This window comes from Lepidothrix coronata, unplaced genomic scaffold (genome assembly GCF_001604755.1).
Source record: "Lepidothrix coronata isolate B3197 unplaced genomic scaffold, Lepidothrix_coronata-1.0 Scaffold154, whole genome shotgun sequence".
Taxonomy (NCBI): domain Eukaryota; kingdom Metazoa; phylum Chordata; class Aves; order Passeriformes; family Pipridae; genus Lepidothrix; species Lepidothrix coronata.
This window is the reverse complement of record NW_016690334.1, coordinates 1217049-1237358: the sequence shown is the minus strand read 5'-3', so window position 1 is coordinate 1237358 and position 20310 is coordinate 1217049. Positions and strand designations below refer to the sequence as shown.

Here is a 20310-nt window from a genome sequence, read left to right as displayed (position 1 = left end):
AGTAGAAAATTACCTAATTCATAGAGAAATACTAATTTGTATGGTGTTATGAGCTTGTTTTGAATTATTTCAGGAAAATCTTGCTCCCTAAGGAACACTCATAAATTCATAACCTATCCATTGTCAAAGTCTTCAGCAGTAGACATTTAGGTTATGTTGAAAGTGTAATGTTTTATATTCATCACAATAATCATCAATTATTCTCAATAAGAATAAGCAGTTGTCAATAAGATAAGAATACATGAATTTATCTTAACCTGGAGAATTTCTCCAAAAGGGACAAGAAATCCTACTGCTAAGTTAAAAGGGAAAGAAAGGGTTTAATTAGAGTCCCCCAACGACTGCACGCACAGGGTTTGTTTAAGCTGAAATTTTACATAAAAAGGTGCAAATGCTTTTAAAGAGAACCATCCCAGATTGCATTTTCTCGCTCTCTCCCATATAATTGTAAACAGCTTTGATTTCAAAGGGAAAATCAGACAATTATTTTATAATGAGAGGTGTGGTCTAGTGATTCGAGCATCGGACTGGCAGCCAAAAACCACTGGAGTTTTAATCCTGGCTCTGACACTGACACCATCGACTGCCTTGGGCTAATCAGCAGGGGGTTGACTGAGATCTGCTCCTTGTGGGTGCAAGAGGCAGGGACAGCTGCAAAATTCCTGATCCAAAGCTCCAGAGGTGAGCAAGAACCTTCCCGGCGCTGCAGCCAGCCCGTGCCCAGCGTGGCCCTGCACTGAAGGGCACAGTCCCTGGCCAGAGGAAGAAATTAAACCTACACAATGTTCACCTCGGGTGAGCTGAGGTTCAGGAAAGCCATAGTTGCTAAGTGCTGTCAATAAAAGCTTTAAAACTTCTTTGCATAAGCATATTTGAGTAGGTCTGTGCTTTGAAGCAAGCCTGTTGCTTAGGTCGAGGGGTGAGTAAAGCCAGTCTTGCCTTTAGAACACTCCCGGCACCTCGGGAGATTTTTGTTTCCTTTAAGCACCTTGTAGTTAAATTTTTAGTCATTGTTTTCTTTCTTCCTGTGTGCTCCCATCCCCCAGTGACCCCCGGCTTTTCCCTGTCCTTTGCTTCTCAGTACAATTCCTCCTGTCTCATTGAGTTGTCTGATTTCTTATCCTTGATTAATACAAACACAGACAAAACCCTCATCCTTGGGGATTCTAATTGGAAGGTTGATTGCCTTTTCTTCTTCGCTTGCACATTTTCCATCACTCCAGCTTCCTTGGGGTCCACAGACAGACTTTCAATCTCCCTCCTCACATTCACCATCATGTTCTTGATCTTTGCTTGCTTGGGGCTTGACTCCTTCTAATATAAATGTTAGGCATCTTGCCATTTCAGATGACAGATCAGCTCTTTGATGTGTCTAATTATGATGGAGAGGGGGCAGAGAAAGCAGGACCTCCTGAAGCCAGGATAAATTTGCTGTCCACATAAACTCTGAGCAGCAATGTGTCCCTCTGCTTCCCCTCTGGTACGTGACAGCTTGCTAGACTCAAATCCTGCCCAACCCAAAAGAGTTCCATGAATACCCAGCACAAGGGAAGTTTTTACATTTGAACCTGTTTAATTTGAAAGGGGAAACCTGTCAGAAGCCTGGATGCCAAGATGATAGGGAGGGGAAGCAGAATGGGGAGTTCTACCTCAACTTTGCATGGCAAAAGCAGAGGTGGCTGACTGAAAGCAATCTAGTGAGAGAATCTTGTTCCTCCACCTCCTCTCACCCTCCCTTTGTTGCTGCCACAGATTGACACTCAGTAGTTATGTTAGTGCTTTGCAGAAGTCATCAAATTCTACCTCACAACACCTTTCTCTGCTGAATTTTCTGTTCAGTTTTACGGATGCTGTTCAGAGAGGAAGGGCTGTGCTGCTCTAAGGGCCAGAAGTTCAGGAGCACACCAGGCTTTAGTCCCTTCTCTTGCTCTTAAGTAACTTAGACATCTTCAGAGAGTCCCATCACAGGTTCTTTCACTGTGGTTGAGAACCAAACTTGTGGCAAAGCCGGCACTGGACTCAATCTGGGGGTTGTGACAACCAGGGCTGACCTCAGCTCACAGTTGTTGCCCAGGACTTTAACCAGCACCCCTCTCTATCTGTGTTTGGGGAGGAGCTGCCTTGCTTGGTAGAAGGGGGAGAAGATGGGACAGACCCTTTAACATTGCAAACTCTCTAAGGGCTGTGCTGCTGAACTTGTGCTGCTCCTCTGGTGCACGTGTTTGCCCACAGAGCTCATGTACAGCTCCTACCTGTGCTCTGGTTGTGGCTGCTCTGTTCAGGACCAGGGCTCTGTTGAGGTGCATGTTTTATAAACACATGAAAGGCCATGGTCCCAGCCCTGAGGTACTTGAAGTTGTTAGCAAATCTCACAGACACTTCTTAATATGAATTTATTGTTGATCTGTCTGCCCTAGAGCTTGAAATTCTTTATTTATCTGCCAAACAGGCACAGCAGGAGTTTCAGCATTGCTTCCCCTTATAATACCCAGCTAATGTGCTTCAAGCCTGACCTACAATGATCATCTCCTGGGAAGAAAGCTTGGGTTAGTCTTCCTTCCACTCAGCATTCAGCCCTTGATCTTTCTACCAAAATGGGAAATCAGTGCTAGTGAAATGAACACTGATCAACAGTGACAAAACCTTTCACCTCATTTCAGGCAGGAAGCTGGGGTTGCATTTGTGCTGTTGTCCTTGAGCAGAGAGTCTTGAGTGGAGAGTTTCCTACCGTCTCTCTTCCCTCTTCACTTTTCAGAGCAAATGCAGAAACCTGCTTTAAATTAAACAGCCACAAGGTGAAGGGAAGTAATGTTCTAGTGACAGAGTGACAGTGTGAAAGGCAGCAGTGAAGGGGATTGTGCAGCAGAGGTGGAGGGAGTACAGGGAACATCTATCAATATTTACTGAGCAGCATTGCTTTTCCATCCCGTGTTTCTCAGCCCTTCATCTTTACACAGCCCTGCCCTGTAAAAGCTTTGCACTTATTCCTGTGCATTTCCAAACAAGAAACCTCCTTTCTGGCTCTGATCTTTGGTGACAGGGCTGAGGAAGATCATGGAAGCCTTTCTCTCCATGGGTGCCCTCTACCCACCCCAGAGGAGAGATTAATAGTTTCTGAAAGCATTTCCACCCTACAGAAAGGTCACCAGAGTCCCGAGGAAGATGAATAAACAGGGGTTCACCAAGACTCCGTAGTAACGTGGGAGGGACCTCTTCCAGCAAAAATATTGCCACAAAATTCTGAACAGTGGTGATTTCAGAGTAGCTGGAGGTTGGCAGGTGACCTCCTGGGCTGTTGTTTTTCACACAGTGCAACCCAACCCAACCACTTCCACGGGTGTATTTTTTTAACAGTTTTGTTTGCATCAAGTGTTTGTCGTCGTGTGGCCTGTGTTCTGTGGGCTGTGCTGATTAAGGCTGTAGGAGGATATATCCCTGTCATCTTATCTTCCAGAGGCAGTCAGCTGTCTTTGGGATTCACTTGGAGCTGTGAGTTAGGGCGGGGTTTTCCTTCAGTTATTTTATGCCAAATCTATCACCTCAATATTTATTGTTCTGTCTCTGGACAGTGGAGTTAACCTGAATGAAAGGGTTACACACTCTTGAGTATCCTCTCAGTGCTTCCTACAACTTTTGGGGCCTGATAAACTGAGTACCTTAGTCCAACAGTATTTACCTCATTCTTAAAGCAGAATAAATCTACCAGAAAAACCAGCAGAAACTCAGCTAGAGCAAAAAATCCTTCCCTTTAGGTCTTCTGTTCACTGATTTAGGATGGGGCAGCCACATTGCAACGTGTTTTCCTCTGAAATAAATTCCATACGTGTGATTTATACACACGTACACACACAGAGTGAAGGTCATTATCCAAAGCTACAAAATCAAATTACCCATGGTAATGCTCATTTGAAGATATAATGTTAAGTAGTCTTACTGCTAAAAAGAGAGGGAAAAATGTCTAAAATGGACTGGTGCAATTTTGTCAGATTATCATAAACTCCCAAACCTAAGCTACAAGAATAGCTGATCCTGACAGATGCTTGCTGTTGGAGTGCCCACATAGGGAGAAGTCTGATTATGTATCTGGTGGGAGGCATAAAGACAGAAGAAAGTTGATTTGCTTTATCCTGTCAATCTAATGATTCACTTTTCAGGTCACACTTTATCTACACACAATGTTTATTTAGACAATGAAACCATCAGTGCCATTGATAGAATCTAATACGCCAGCAGAGATATTTTTCTCTCCCACTATTTTCTTTCGGTGCTGGAGTGTGTATTCCTGCCACAGAAGTCTTTTTCTGGAAAAAAATATTTTGTTATAAGCACTATCATCGTGTGTTGTAATTATTATTTTGTTTTACCCTGCCCACACAGAAAACTGTTTGCATTATATTCCATTGAAAGATACATTTTAAGTTATCTCTGGTAGTCATGAATAATGTAAATTGACAAGAACTATTATGGAGGCAGGTAGACAAAGAAACAGAAAGTTAAGTGGTTTCCTTTCTCTTTATGGCAGAGTGACATTTACCTGTAAGTGCATTTGATTTTAACACAATAGGATGAGTCTGTGCTGGGCTGGATTAGGATTGAGGCATGTGGAGGAGTTCAGATAAAGAGTGGGCACTGAGAAATGCCCTCACCAGACCTCTCTAGGGAGGGGACTTCAGCAGCAATAGCATGTCAGAATGTCTTTTTTTTTTTTTTCAGTCCTTGCATCCAGCTGACAAAATCTTTCCTTGTTTCTGTATCTGTAATTCCAAGAGATCTCTCCGTGCTTCCCACAGCTGTCTAACAGCCTAATACTTTGTGCTTGTCACATCACTTTCCAAAAAAAGGGTCAATGTCACTCTGCCACCCTGACAGACAGAAAAACCAAGGCAAAGAGAAACTCTGGGTGAACGGGGGTCACTTGGAGAGCCAGGACCAGCTCTCCTGGTGTGTGCACTCACAGCCCAGACTGGTACTGCCTCTCACATTCCAGCTACAAATTTCACCAGTTCCCCTTTTCCTCAGACTCACCAGAACTGCACTAGTTGGGTTTAACTCTCCTGCAGTTACACTGCATTTAAATCAGAAATAATTTCAATGGGTTGGATTCTCACTTTTGTAAACAAGAGTGTTCCCTCTGAAATTAGTAGAGCTCATTTTTAGGTCTGAGACGGTGTAACTGCTCTCATGTCATGAACACCCCACTAGATGTAAAATACTTTGTTTCTCTAGTGTGGCACATTTACTAACCTCCCTGATCCAGCTTTTCCCTGCAGTGTAACCTTCCATGTCTGTGAGGTCACCCTGGGGGAGAGGGACAAAAACCACTCAACCCTTGTCTCCAGTAAAAAAAACCAACCCAACAAAAGCAAACAAAAAGCCAAGTAGGTGTTGCACTGTGATCAAGATACTCTCTTCCCCAGGGGAGTCACAGGTCTGCAAGTGGACAGCTAAAATCCTTTGGGAGAGCTAACATCCTTTGGGAGAGTTAGCATACTTTGGGAGAGATAACATCCTTTGGGAGAGATAAAATCCCTTTGTTTCTACAGTGCCTTGGGTACCATGGCTTAAACTGTCCATATTCCTCGTAGGAAACCTTCAGACAACATTGTCCAGGCTGCCTCTCAGAGCTTTTCTACTTTTCTGCTCTCTGCTTTAAGTTTCTCTGCAGGGGAAGGACGGGCTCTGGCTGATCACAAATGTGACCTGTCCCACTGAGTTATTGTTGCCCGCTGTGGGGGATGAGCTTTTGCAGTCCTCTGGTTCCTGGTGACGTAGTCCTGGTGCACACACCCCCCCCACACTTGTGTCTTGGGGCTTCAAATGCCTTTATCTATGTCATGCATTGGTTTTTACAGTTTGCTATGAATCACTGATGCCTGCTGGGAACACATACCCGCTTCTGGTTATTTTTATTACAATGTTATAATGGGCACAAGGACACTTAAAAGTGGAACAACTGAGCATCTCTTGGTAGCCAGTGCTGTGCAACTCTCCTGGGATGCCTGAGAACACCAAGATGTGATGCTGAAATGTGTTGCTGTAGTGAAAAGAAACTAATTCCAACATAGTCTGTGTCCCGTGTAGTAGCTCTGCTCATGTGAATGATAGAAGAGTAGCTAAAGCCCTGTATCAAGTCCTGGGATATGTGATCAGAGCCCTGGATATGCTGCAGGTTTCCTAAATGAGGGTGGATCAGCCATTTAGGCATTCCAGTTATATTTCAACTGTAAGGCAGCTGCTCTTTGTTACCTGACTCTGTGTGGACACCCTGGGATGTCCAGGAAATAGGCTGGAGAGTTTGTTGGCTCCCTTCTACCCAGCATCTTCTGGAAAATCAGTGGGCAGAGACACAAGATTCCTGTCAGGATCTCCTTCTGACAAGAAACTGAGACAGCCTGGAAAAGCACGTGGACAGAAGGTGAAGGAAAAGGGATTAATGGCATGCTGAGGTATTATCCCACACTGATGCTGCATGGTGATGCCAGGCTGAATACATTAAAGTCTGTAAGGAATCCAGATCTATGGAGAAAGGGGACTTATGCTGACCAAGTTTGTTAATAACTGCTTCCCAAAGCTGTGAAGGTTGGAGCTTTGAAGGTCATAGTATTCGAAGGACAAATATTTCTGTTCCCAGAGAGAGAAACATGGAACAAAGAAACTCACCTGAGACCTGCTGGGCACTGGGCCCCTTTGGTTTGAGTGTTTAGTGTTCAGTGATTCCTGAAATGTTTGTTATGGACGGGGAGCGTGTTAGAAAAAATCAGGATACTCAGAGAAAACAGTGAAGGGAATGGTTGAAACAAACAATACTTGATATAAAATACCAGTAATATCTGCAGTTCCATTAACTCTGGAGGTCTCAGAATGGCCTTCTTTGTCACCTCCAGTTTAGAAGAAGGTCAGACACAAGGGAGGAACTGATTTGCTCAAGGCACACAGCCAGCAAATGGTAGAATTGGGACTAGAAACCAAATCTTTTTACTCTGAGCAGGAAGTGAACAGGTAGGTTTGCTGTAGTTTCGAAAGACGTGGCTACAAGAGGCCCTGAACTAGCAGAGCTCAATTTTCTAACCCCACTGCATGGCTTTGGCCAGCTCCCTGGATTCTGCTTTGTGCTTTAATTCTCCTGTGCCACTGCACACAAAGTAAGTCACTTTTACAGGAAGATGTTATGCCCAAACTCTGCCTTTGGGTACAGAAGGAAATGGCAGAGAAGCCACTGCATCCAGCTGATTGGGAGAGTGGCCATGTGCCAGACATCATCTTTTGTGGTAATAACTCCTTTCCAATGGCAGCCTGAGCTATTTGCCTGTCATGATTTGTCTTTTTGTGCTTGGGGAATGCTGGCTGACCTTTGTCTTTGATGTTGCTGGGCCCTTTCCTTGCAATAGGGCAGTTCAGGAGGCCATGACCACATCTGCTTTGGCTGGTTCTGTTATCAATTAATTTGTCCTGCCACATCAAAGAACAGAGATAAAGCTGTAGCATTTCCTTACCACAGATTTTTATCTTCACTCCCCAGTTCACCTCACAACACACGCACCTTCCACCTCCACAGCAAGCAGAGAGAGAGAGACAGACAGAGAACGAAACAGAAATGACATCCTAATAACCTCCCTGGAGCGCTGATGGCACCTGGGGCTCTGTGTGCTGAGCCTTACACCCACCTCCAATCTGGCCTGGCCACAGCCAGCCAGTTGCTTACTCCCCCAACAAGTTATTTGTTTTTCTCTCTAGACAAATCAGTGATGTTAGAATGACAAATAGCAGTTATAGCTTTGCACTTAGCTGAGTATAATTTCAGGCCATCAGTACCATCTGTCTCCCTTCTTGGGCTGCAGCTCCATTAAGCGACAGTCAGAGATCCTCAAGGACAAAGAGCCCAACTCACACGGACAGATATTTTAGGGGTCACACTTTGTGACTCTTTGCCCTTTGAGGTTCATTCCAATGAAGCTGGGAAATAAAACCTGATCCAAATTAAAACTTTCCCTGCTCTGCCATGCTGAGCCTTTACTCTTCTTGTTCAGGAGTTCTGCACTGATACTGGTACTAACCACCATGCAAATTTATCCAAGGGCTTGCTGGGGTGATGCTGTTTGTCTTGGCTTTGAGACAACATTCAGGCTTATTTCTAGGAAATTTCGTGTTCATTTACTACAAGTCATAGTCTTTCTTTTTCTTTTTCTTTTTCTTTCTTTCTTTCTTTCTTTCTTTCTTTCTCTCTCTCTCTTTCTTTCTTTCTTTCTTTCTTTCTTTCTTTCTCTCTCTCTCTTTCTTTCTTTCTTTCTTTCTTTCTTTCTTTCTCTCTTTCTTTCTTTCTTTCTTTCGCTTTCTATCTTCCCTTCTTCCTTTCTTCCTTTCTTCCTTTCTCCCTTTCTCCCTTTCTTTCTCTCTTCCTTTCTCTCTTTCTCTCTCTTTCTCTCTCTCTTTTTCCCTCTTTCTTTCTCTCTCTCCTTTCTTATATTTTCCGAGGTCTAATTTGATCACATCACAAAACACAGGGGAAAAGCAGTTTTGGAACCATTTTGCATGTGCCATGAAAATGCCCCTTCTTCCACAGCGTGGCTGTGAATGCCCTTCTCTCTCATTGACTAAAGACCCTGTGTACCTTGCAGGATCACTTGCATTCAAAAACCTGTCCTTTCAAATTTGTTTAGGTAAAGTGCAGAATGCAGATGATTCCCAGAATAACTCCTCTGGCTTCATTTGGAACGACAGCAAAAACAAATCTGGACTTAGCTTCTCATCTCAATGGAAGGGCATAGAGGAGCAGTGAGAACCTGTCATTGTTCGTAAAGGACAACGTTACATGAGAGAGAGAGCGAGCACAGGAGAGAGGCAGAGAGAAAGAGCCTTTTCCTCTCTGCTAAATAAGGGCCATGTTGAGGTGTGTGAGGACAGCGGGGGTCAGCGAGTGCTGGAAGTGACTCTGAACTTCTGGCAGAACAATCTCCTGGAACTAAACCCAAGAATACCTTTATGTTCAGCAACCTGCAGGGAGATGTTCCACAGCCAGCTTTCTCCACGAGAGCCAGGTTACAGTGTCTGTACGTGACAGCAACTGAAGCAAAAGCTTTTGTCTTTTAAAACAGAGTAGCTCACACGCAGCACAGTGGACTCGAGCCTGATATTTAATATCAGACGCCGAGCAAGAATCCATTTGTAACAGAGGAGCCATAAACCATGAGATTATTTGCCACATAACAGGGAGATGGTGGGTGCAGATGTTCAAACACCATGTCTAATTAGAACAGGAACAGATATGTTACAGGAATTAGAATTCCTTCAGTGAGGGTCTAGCTCTGCACACTGGTCTGTTTAAACTACCAGATACTTTGTGTGTCTGAGCCACTTTTCAGCCATGAACCCAAGTGTTTGGCAGACACTCCTGCAGCCTCAGTGCTTCCCTGTCTTAGGAAGGGAGTAAAGACTATGGTCCTGATTTGTCAGAGGGGTGGTTTCACTGAACTTCCACTTGCCTGCACACACAGTCAGTGTCAGGACTAGAAATAAAGTCCAGGAGTCCTGGTTCTCAGTCCTCTCCCATCAGCCATGTTCTCCTGAGCTTGCTTTACCTGCATATCAGGGATTTTGTAGGCAACTACAGAGACAGAGAACAGATTGCCCCCAAATGGGGTCCTTAATCACTCAACTTTTATCACTGGGAGACAGTAGCTTCCCTCCCTACCTCCTTGAAAAGCTTTTAAAATAAACACAGGTACATTAGAACAACAGTCCTTCAAAAAGGGTCCCTTCCTCCCCCTTACCTTCCTTGCTCTCCTGTCATTAAGCAGAGCAAAGCCATCCTTACATGTGACATTTGGACAGATTGACTTAAGCTATTTACTTTAGGCTTTTTTCCCCCCTCCCATTCAGGATCACTTTCATTCATTTTTCAAGTGTCTCAAAATGTCTTTTGCTAAATCCATAGATCAGGTGATTCAGAATGAAGCAATGCCATTCTGATAAAAGCACAACCCCGAAGCTTCCCTACTCCTCCCATAGTCCCTTTCTGCTTACTCTTTAATTCTCTAATTAACTCACTAATTCTGCTGACAAAAGGAAAAATACACCAGCAGTGGCAAAGGAAATCTCACCTTTAAATGCCAATTTTCTTTTCTTCCCACAGAGCCTACCTTGCTGGTTAAACTGTTGAGTAATTGTATTCTGGGCTCAGAGTCAGTGGGTCAGATTCTGCTCTGAATTACATCAATAAAAACAACCACTCCAGGGCAACCTTTCATAAATATGCCTGCTTTTAAACCAGTGTGCTCTCCTGCTTGAGGATGCCTTCCTAAACCAAATCCTAACCCAGAATTACCACATTAATGTCAGTGGGACTGACGGGTGACAGAGTTCAGACTCTGAACTCCATCACAAGGCTTTTCTCTCTCTCCCCGCAGCAGAAAAGCAACGAGCAGTTTGAACACAACCCTCCTGACTCACATTCTCTGCTCAGCAGAAGTCCAGGAGCTTTGCTGGGTAGGTTGAAGGTGCAGTGGCATAGATGTGTGTCTGAAGTGAGGATGTGCCATGCTGTGGATCCTGTTGGGGCAAGGGCTGAACAAAGATCTGCATAATACCCTCTTATCATGAGCTTTGCCAAGCCACTCTCACTATCAGACACTTTTTTTTCCTCTCATTGTTCATCTTTCTTGCTTGATGGCAACTGGAAGGTATTGGATATTTCCTCTAGTTCTGTATTAACTCCTCCTGAGGAAAATGTGGTGTAAGTCCCCTCTTTTGAGAACACACAAAAGGAAGGGCAGAGGGAAAGAATTAGGGATGCAGGATCTGTTGAGTGACACCAAGTGATGTTCATGGTACAGAATGGTCACATTGTTGGGTAACTGGAACTGAAGTTTGTGGTCCTCTTGAGACAGTAGCTCACTGTAAAGTTAAGTCTTTCTCTGTGCATATAGAGTTTGAATTAGGGGAAATGCTCAAAATATATAAACAGGAACTAGTCTTGCAGAGAAGATAAGCTTTGGAGTGAGGGGGCTGTCTCTTCCAGTGTGTATTTAGTGTCTACTGCAGTGGGGACTAATGTCATGTTGGGCCTCTGGATGCTGGGCCTCCCTCAGTGTGTGTACTGCTGTAATACACAGAACTACTTCCTTCCATTGACTGCCTTTCTGTGGCATTGTTTTGTGTGATTGACTCCCTTTTTCATCCAGAGGCCAAAGAGTGATTATTGGAGATTGCCAGCTCCAGACCTGAATTGTTTTATTCAGGAAGTTAATTAAAATCAACCCACCTCTTTAGAAAACCTTCTCGAATACAGTCTGGATGCTCCTTTCATCTCAGTGTTACTACTTCTTTCCTTTTTTTCTTTTTTTTTTTTAATCAGAGCTCCTTAAATCATGGAAATAACTTGGCAAAGGAGCTGTATTACAAGAAAAATCAGTTAGGAACGTAGGTAAAGGCACATAATAGGTCTTTAGAGGAGAGGAATGAATTTAATTGAGTGAAAGCTCAGAAAACCCAAAAGTAAACTCAGGGTCATCAGCATGCTTCTTTCACTTATCCCTCAGTTGCACTTCATAGATCCAGGCTTCCTTTTGCTCTGCTGTTATCACACTTTCCTTTTGCTGTGATTTATTAACTGTGGAACTGTCAAATTATGAAACTGAGGTTCTAGAAATACTTATTAATGTTTGAGAAATTCATTTCACACTTGAATACTTTTTCTAACACTTACTAATGTCCCTCATTTTGGTCATGTGGGTCTACAGGGCAAGAAAACAAGGTATCTTATTATATATTTAGCATGTGGAGATGAAGGATGAAAAAAATGTCTTTTAAAACCCCCTCAAACATTGCAGCAACCCTATGCCTTTGGTCCTTGTGCTGCTGGATGTGGTGACTGTGTGTGTGTGCATAAGCAGGGCAATGTCTGTACATTCAGTGACACCATTCCAGCTCCCTTTCAGTCACTATTAAGAAAGCACTTCTAATCCCCTCTGAGAAGCTCGAACATAAAATTCCTTTCATGCCAGTTTTGTCTTCCTCAGTTTGGCAAACACTGACCTTCCCCCTGTGATTCCAATGGAACTTGTAATTCAAAAGGCATTTCTGTTTATTATTACCCTGTTAGTGCACAGGAATCATCAGGGATGCCAGGACTGCTCAGGCAACAAGGTTACTCTCTGAGCTCTCTGTTGCAGTTTTGTAGTGCAAACAAAAATACAGCAGGCCAGAGATAAATGATGATTACTCACTATTTAATCAGAATAACGAACCTAAAATAATTATCGAATAATTACTTGCCTCGAGATCCTTGGGAGTAAGTTTGCCACATTTATTCCCCACACAAAGTTTTCTGATGGAAATTTGTTTAAAAAGTAGAAAGGAAGACCACCAAAAATGTCAAAGTTTATGAATTTGCTCTCACAGGACTGGAACGTTTCTACTTCTTGACACTCAGTTTTGAAACTTGTTACGTTACACCAGTATCAAATTCAACAGTTCTAAACTGGTACAGTCTTACTCAAAAGGAGGTTTTCCTTCGAAATATAATTTTGCACAGAATACTGAGCTCTGTGTTTCCAATCAGCATAGATGAAGTCAAGTTTAGTGTTTGACCTAATCTGCTCAAAGTAGTCCTATCACCCTGCATGCTCAGAGGGACATCATCTGATAGGAAATGGCCGCAATACCTCCAGCTTTCCTAAAACACTGACGGTTTCAACCGTTTCTTAAGAAATACTCACTGGGGACTGCAGATGCTTCTGCTTTCAAACACAGCCATCTTCTTCAGCTCAAATGGGTGACTCCTTTCAGCTAAAGCAGTGACACCTCTGGTGTAACACTGAAGTCACCCAAAGGAAGGAGAGACCACCAGATGTTTTTCCTTGACATCCCTCAGCACAGTGCTCTCCTCCCTCTGCTCCCTCACTGGTACCATCCATGATTTTTAGATGACCACAACATCTTTCCTTCAGGCAGGTATTTCATGCCAGCACTGGGAACATTGTTTTTTTTCAAAGGAAACGCCAGGAACCATTTCTGGTTTTTCACATTTGGTAAACTACTCCTCATGTAAACTGAGTGCAGCAGAGGTGCCTTCTCCAATGCACAGGTGTCCACTGCACACTCAAAACACCAGGAGGGGAAAAAAGAAACCCCTTTGGCACAAGTAACATGGAAGACATCATTTATTTTTCTTACCTACAACGAGAGGTCTGAATTCTGGTCTTGTTTAACCCAGCACAGAAGCCAATGATGGGCTGGGCTGGAGTGTTTGCTCTGCTGTCTCTTCTGTTTAAGCTGAGGAGAAGACAAAACGTTAATACAACAGTGAATCCTCCCTGAGGCCCAGCCCCGATCACAGCTCTGCCCCTCAGTGCCCATGTTTTCCAACCTGCCAATATATAAGTGCTTAATTTTAGGATGTAGGAAAATGCTCATGTGTGACTGCAACCCCCCTAAATTCTGTACACACAAATTCAGCAGATTGTTCGGATTGTTTGAAAGTTTGTCTTTGAACATCTCCTCTGTTGCTCTTTCTTTGCTACTGCCCTTCAACTTTTGTGTCTGTAGGCTTGAAGTGCCATGTGGAAGAGCCCCTTTTACATCAGCTGAAACTACTAAATCTTCCTTAAACTGTACACATGGGTCACTATTCACTCTGGAAATTGCTCTGCCCTTGATAAATGCAACTTAATTTTTGTGTGAAACAAATGTTGAAATATCTCCGTGAACAGTTTTAAACTTGACAGGTCAGTTCTATAAATCATTTATTTGTTTTAATGTTACTTAGCATCCCTGAATCTAAAAGTATTTCATACAGATGTTTCCCTGACCATTTCAGTGATGATTTAGCTCATTGTTAATGCTTCCATTTCACAGAGGCACAAACTGAAATGCAGGTATCTGAGAAGTGCTATTGTTTTTAGGAGGGTTCAGCATTGGCTTCTGATTTCTAGGACTCACTTTGCTGAGGGCTCAGCTCTTCTAAAAAAAGCTGTCTACAAGGATCAGAAAGAAACTATTAAATTGCCTGACACCTATTAATCTACTCCTCTTTTAGGTCCGTAGCTGTGAACTGAGCTCATTGAAATAAAATCTCTCATACTTGTGAGATCATGTATTAGAAAATCAGTCCTGGTGTGCCCAAAAAGTTGGCCCCACATTACATTATTTCCTTACACAAATAGTAATAAAATACTTCTTTTTTTTTTTTTTTTCCCCCAGAAGATATTTTATTTTAGGGAAATGCAACAGGAAAGAACAAAAGCAAAATTCCCATTTGTGAAAGCACAGCATGTGCAACTTCACTATAACAGGCAGCAAAAGGTCTAAGAGTAGAAAAAGGACTACTGAGACCTGCACACAGAGTTTCTTATAAATTAGCTCAGAAAACCAAAGGTAGAGCACTGTGTGCTAAGGGAGGCTCGGATCATAAAATATTTTTAAAGTCCTTTAGCAATATTAAAATTCTGCTCAGCAACAACTATTGTAATACAATTTTTCCCTCTCCTTGCTCAAGAATCAATTGTGCAGCCATTCCCTTTGTTAAAAAGATTCAAAACTCTAAAAAAAAAAAAAAAAAAAGGATTTAGTTGAGTTCTCACCCTGGAAAAATGAGCGAAAGTGCTTAATCCATCGGCGTTGGTGCACAAAGTGCATTTGTTGTGCTGCTGGATGTAACACGAGCTGAACCAGGGCAGGAGAGCGAAAGCTTTGCAGCCCCTGATGGATTTCAGATTTATTAGACACTGGAATGTTTTTTTTCCCCCCTTGTCTATAAGAACATGGTGTGTAAGATGATAAAGGGCAGGAATAAAGGGAGCAGACATTGTAGCCCTTAAAATTAAAACAACTGTTTCTAGATTTTCCAAGTGTCAATGTATGAAAAACCAGCCTAAATAGAAGTGTTGCATTATTCAGTGTGCTTTCCTCCTGGAAAGAAAAACATTTTGCAGCCACTGACAAAGCTATGGACATGTGACTAATACTACTTTTATTTTCCTATATGGAGAAAAAACCCATCACAAAGCCTAAATGGAATATTTATGCTGTAAGATAATACACTCATACCTGTAAATTATGAGTGCAAGCTGTAATAATTCATCTTTAGTTTCATTACTCATGCACTATGGAGCTTTCAAGATTAGGGATAGATTTGTTATGCCACTACACTCCAGTATGTGTTTTCCCTTTCTTAACCCTCTCCCTCTTCTCTGGCTCACACATCCTGTACAGTAGGAGCAAATTTCTTTGCACCAACACATACAGGCTGCATAAGCTGCCCAGAACTGGCATCATTTTCAAAGGACATATTAATGATCCATTTTATGATGTTAACCAGGCTGAAAAAAAAAATTAGCTCAGCGTATAGGGATATGATTTCAAATAAATTTGGGAGGAAAGTTTCCTATTCTGAGAAGAGCTCCGAGATGTAACATTAATAAAAAGCTCTTGTAGTCTAATGTTACAGGGTAGTTCTCTTGAGCTTCCAGGATGGGAACCACAGTGGTCTGCTTGTGGCAGCAGTAGTTTTGTTCCAGTATCTATATGCTGCTTTGTGAAAGGGAATAGCAAAAATCTGGAATGAATTGCTTCAATGATTAGATTTCCCATGAAAATATAAACAACACAACTATTCACTGAAAGAGAACTTATGTTTAATATATAAGCAGAGGAATAAACAAGCTCTGTTCTTCTATTTTTGACTCTGTCTGTATTTTAAGTGTCTGAAAGCAAAGACAAGGCCAAGGAGACAGTTTGGGCCAGTGTTCTGAGCACTCCAGGCTCTGCTGGGGTCTGCTATTGAGTTATTGTGTAATCTTGGGTGAGTCATTTAAATTCTTTATGCTCTGATTTCACCACTCTGTAAAATAGGTGTAATCCTCCCCCATTTACCTCAGACAGCAAAAATATCTATAAAACATCTTAGATGACACGTTATGTTCAGGCAAATTTTCCTTCAGTAAAAAATTCTCTGTGTGAGCTGTATTTGTCCACAGATCTTTTTGTCCTGCAAATCTCTGCCCACAGACACACACACACAGAGTCGTGTCAGTGCTGTCTGAAAAATGAGATGAACATGCCTTTACCATGAAATCAAAACCATCATTCTGCTCCTATAACTGCAGAAATTGCACTAACTATCAAACTTTTAAGTCTTTTCAAAGACCAAATCTTGCTTGTCCTAATCAAGTGAGAAGTCCCAGTAAGAATCAGTAGGATACTTCAAGCCATTAAAGAAAGCAGGATCTGGCCTCTTGTAGAGCATTGAGGTAAAACAGACACAGTGCTGCAGTTTGCATTGGACAGTTCTCAATTAGAATGTCAAGATTTATGGTGTATTTTATCCGGTTTTCATTCTCTGCTGTTCAGTTTAACTTTTGACCTACGGTTATTGGCAGAAGAGGGCTTGTCCCAGAGGGCCATTAGCCCCTTCCAAAGAGGCATTCTAAGAAGTGCCAAAAAAGAGGGTGGGAAACAGGTCTCTTTGTAACAGGACCCCTCCTCCTTCTCTGAAATGCTCACACAATCGATGTGATAGTCAGGGTACAAGAAAACAGGAGATCCTTAGGATTTTTCTGCACTAAGTATTTCAGGTCTTGCATTATTCCTCTTCTGTCCTGCCCTGACAAGAGATTGGATGGAAGCAAATCTTGTAGAAAGGGTCAACACCAGTTGTGCCCAAAAATCTGCATGGACTCAGAGTAAAAGAAAATGGAGGTTATAAATACAGGGCACCTGTGCAGAGTAAGGTATGGCATCCAGGTGTTCTCCAGAGGATTGGAGTTCATAGAGCTCCCAGCCAATATGGCACACAACACCCTTACAATATATGGTAGAAGAGTTGCTGATACATCCTTGAATTTGGTTTAAAAAAATGCTTGGAAATAAATAGATTTATCCAGGTGTGATAGCCCTGCCCAGTGCATTCCCTACAAAAAAAGGAGAGGATGGCTGTGCTGAAAGGGAGCCTGCTGGCATGTAACTGGCATGATTTCTCAAGTCAAAACCTTTAGACTGATAAAAATATCAAACAGGATCAATGATCTTGTGCTGGTGGCACAAATTAAGGGTAGCGCTGTAAATGTGGAGGGCCGGAGTATTCCAGGGGAAGGCCTGTATGATCCTGGCCATTACAGCATTAGGAAAAGAATGAAATGCAATAGGATGAGAAGTCAGGCTGTGCAGTTTGAGATTAATAAGAGCGATGCTCCGTGGTGAGCAAGACGCTCCTCAGATGGAGACGTCCCCACAGCATCGAGGTTCTCCAAGGGCCTTCCCACGGACACGGGGGGGACAAAAATAACCCAGCTCGCTTTAGGATAGCGCCCTTCATTTGCAAAAGGGATTATATAACTTGCTTGCCTCTAACAACAGAGGACTAGTTTGATGAACCAGAAGGCCCCTTCCAGTCCTATTGTTCCTGTTATTCCCAAAGTTAAATTAACACCAACCTTGCCTGGAAACGTCGTTCCTGCACCTGTGGAGAGGGAGTTTGCCCTGGAGCTCCCACGACGAGATGTCTCTGTAAATGGGAATTGAAAACTCTGTAAATGGGAATAGAAGAGATGCCAGGTATGTAATTTAAAAAAAAAAAAAAAAGTAATAGATCTAAATCCTCCTGATTTGGGAGGCAGAAAGGCTCATAAGGACACAATGTGCTACAGGAGACCAGCCTTAAATTCCCCTCAGGAGCAGCTCACAGCCTGTGGCACAGCATCTGCCCGCTCAAAGGGCACCCACTGTCCTCTGCCACCCTGAAGCAATTGGGGCAGAAACACTCAGCTTGGGAAAGTGACTTTTCTCTAGACAGGCTCCCACCTCTTTCCCTCAGGCCTTCCTTCTCACAGCCGTCCCTGCCTGTCAGGACGACAGGGCCTCCATACCCCACAGACTTCACCTCACACAAATCCCGGGCCTGGGAGCAATCTCTCCCCCTGTATCATACATATATATGTGCTTTAATATGGAATATGTGACAGGAGGTGAAATTCAGCTGTGCAGGGCTGCCGGTAGGTTGTGAGGGGCAGGGCAGGGCCCCTGACTGGTTCCACCGCCATGTTGGCTGCTGAGGGGAGCCGGCCTTGCCCTGGCAGGTGCTGTGAGGGCACCTCTGCCCCCTCAGGGCAACAAAGCTGGTTAAAGTGATACCAAAGTGGGGTAACACAGCCCAGGGTCTGTGGGGTGGTGGCACTGCCTCTGGATCTCTCTTCAGGATACAAATTTAGGTGTAAAGATGCTCAAATCGAGTAACAAAATGGAGGCAAAGCTGTGGCAGTGACTGCCTGAAAGCGGGTGGAGCTATCAGAGCACACAGCCCAGAGCAAAGCAGGGTAAGTGAAGTAACAGCTATTTAAAACGTGTGAGAATAGAAATTGCCCCTCCCTGACTCCCCAACCCTGTGGAGCAGAGGAGAGGAACAGGCCCTCAGTCTGGCAGGGTGAACACCAGCACCTCACATTTAGTGAGCGTCCCTTGTGCTGCCCTGTCACTCTCACTGCTGCTCCTGAAGGTGGGACTGCACGGTGGAGATGGTGTTTTAGCATGTGTGACATCTTTTCCTGGAAGACTATGATTAGAGAACCTTTAGAAACAGTCAGGGAACCTTTGGAAATTACTGCAGCTGGCATCTGGGTTTCAGGGCAGCGCTGGGACAGGTTCAAGCTGCAGGGCAGGAGGCAGGAGCAGGATAGGGATGCTATGGATGTACCCACCCCTCCATCTTCTGTCACCTCCACAGCAGAGCAGTAGCAATTTGGAAGGGGGCTGTGGCAAAGACAGAGGTGTCTGCCAGGTGACATGTCCCTGGAAGGGAGCTGTGCAGGGAATAAGCCAAGGACACTTTCCTCCTGGGAGGAGCTGCCCCAGCCACCAGAAGGTGCCAGCCCCCAGCTTTCTGTTCCAATTCCCAGCGTGGTTTAGCAGTGCAACAATTTGCTCACAAGACACAGAGCGGAGCCCACCTACTCATTCCTCTGCGCAGCCACGAGACGATAATGACTTTCAGTCAATGGCGTGGCTTTGAACAGATGCCTGGAGGTGAAAGGATCTGTATTCCATTACTAGCCCCTTCGACTAGCCAGGGTCCCCCAGGTTAAATATTTTTAGCAACAGCTTGTTTACATGTCAAACTTGTCAATGAGCTTCTGGGGCACTGCTGCCACAAAGCTGTGTTGGTGGCAGCCCGTAAGCTTTCTCTATGCACCGAGCTAATGCCTTCTAAAGGGCTTGTCAGATATATTCTTCCCACTGTGTCACAAGAGCAAGACTAATTTCAAAGAAATGCTCTTTATTTCTACTTAAAACTGCTAAGGAAAATATCCAGCACTGTCTTTTTTCTTGTCATCTGTTCGACAAGTGTCTCATAAAACAAATTGAGAGGTTTAAATCTCCGAGACAAAAATCAATAAGAGGATAAGTAAAGAATAGGAGGAAGTCAGCAGGCTGAGATTTATTTCATTGGAAATGTTTTTTCAGTGGATTTACTAATAAATCTAAAGTGGCTGGTGCAGCTGCCTTTGATATGCAGTATCCCCTTTACTTAGATGGAAGCTGCACATGAAAAGGAGCTTTGAATACTGATTTTTACAAGGGTGTAAATCAGCAAAGCCCCACACGTTACATATACCACCAGCATCTGGTTCAGGTAGAAGTTAAGAAAAAGGATTTGTTTGTGTGCCAGAGTTTTCCTCTGTAGTTTTGCCATTTTTTGTTTAATATATTGCAGTAGTTGTGATCAGGGCCTTGCTGTGCTGGACACTGAACAATCTGATGTAATAGAATAATTTCTGTCCCAAACAGTTTATAGAGCTTCAAGGCTAAGAAACTCCATTGAAATAACAAATATGGGCTGATCAGCAGTGAAATCACAGGGAATGATGTTTGTGATGGTGGAACAAAGCTGTGGCATCTCTTGAAAATCTGCTCCAATGAGCACTTCCCTTGTGGTGAGGTGAAACTGGGAAAAATTTAAATTAAATGGATGATTTGAAACAGATTTACAGATAAAGAAAACGAAATAAACTCCTGAAACAGTCAGGAGAAGGTCGGCATGGGCTGACTACCAGTCATTTTTAGGTTGATCCCACAGCTGGCCTTTGTTCCAGGAGGAAGGGATGTTCTCCTGAGCGACAACAATAATGGCTATGACTGAAATGGATGCACTTTGATGTGGGCATGTAGCAATGGAAAAGGACTGCCCCCCAGTCCAGAATGCCCTCCCTGCTGCACATCCCCCCAGACTGTGAGCTTTTCCAAAGGCCCTGTGGATGAAGAGGAAGCTATAATGAGCTCCTTGTTGAGTAATAGGAGTGGTTTGCTCCAGTTGGCACACATGAC

General features: G+C 43.4%; 1 protein-coding gene and 1 long non-coding RNA gene across 4 annotated transcripts in view; one reads left to right on the top strand and one right to left on the bottom strand.

The window, feature by feature from the left end:
- Window positions 1-17908, bottom strand: part of LOC108504205 — a 32503-nt gene extending 14595 nt beyond the window's left edge. For both annotated transcript variants that reach the window (XR_001877037.1, XR_001877038.1), the window contains exons 1-3: window positions 17794-17908; window positions 17427-17497; window positions 13171-13269 (exon numbers count right to left, since the gene is read on the bottom strand). This is a non-coding gene — a long non-coding RNA (uncharacterized LOC108504205). The remainder of the gene's footprint in view (window positions 1-13170; window positions 13270-17426; window positions 17498-17793) is intronic.
- The window catches only part of MYL10 (myosin light chain 10), an 89047-nt gene continuing 86266 nt past the window's right edge, over window positions 17530-20310 (top strand). The window contains exon 1 of one of the 2 annotated variants that reach the window (XM_017828890.1): window positions 17530-17547. The gene's annotated coding sequence lies outside the window, so the exon portion shown is untranslated. Of the gene's footprint in view, window positions 17548-18058; window positions 18306-20310 lie in introns of those variants that run through there. The other variant, XM_017828889.1, reaches the window with a different exon arrangement.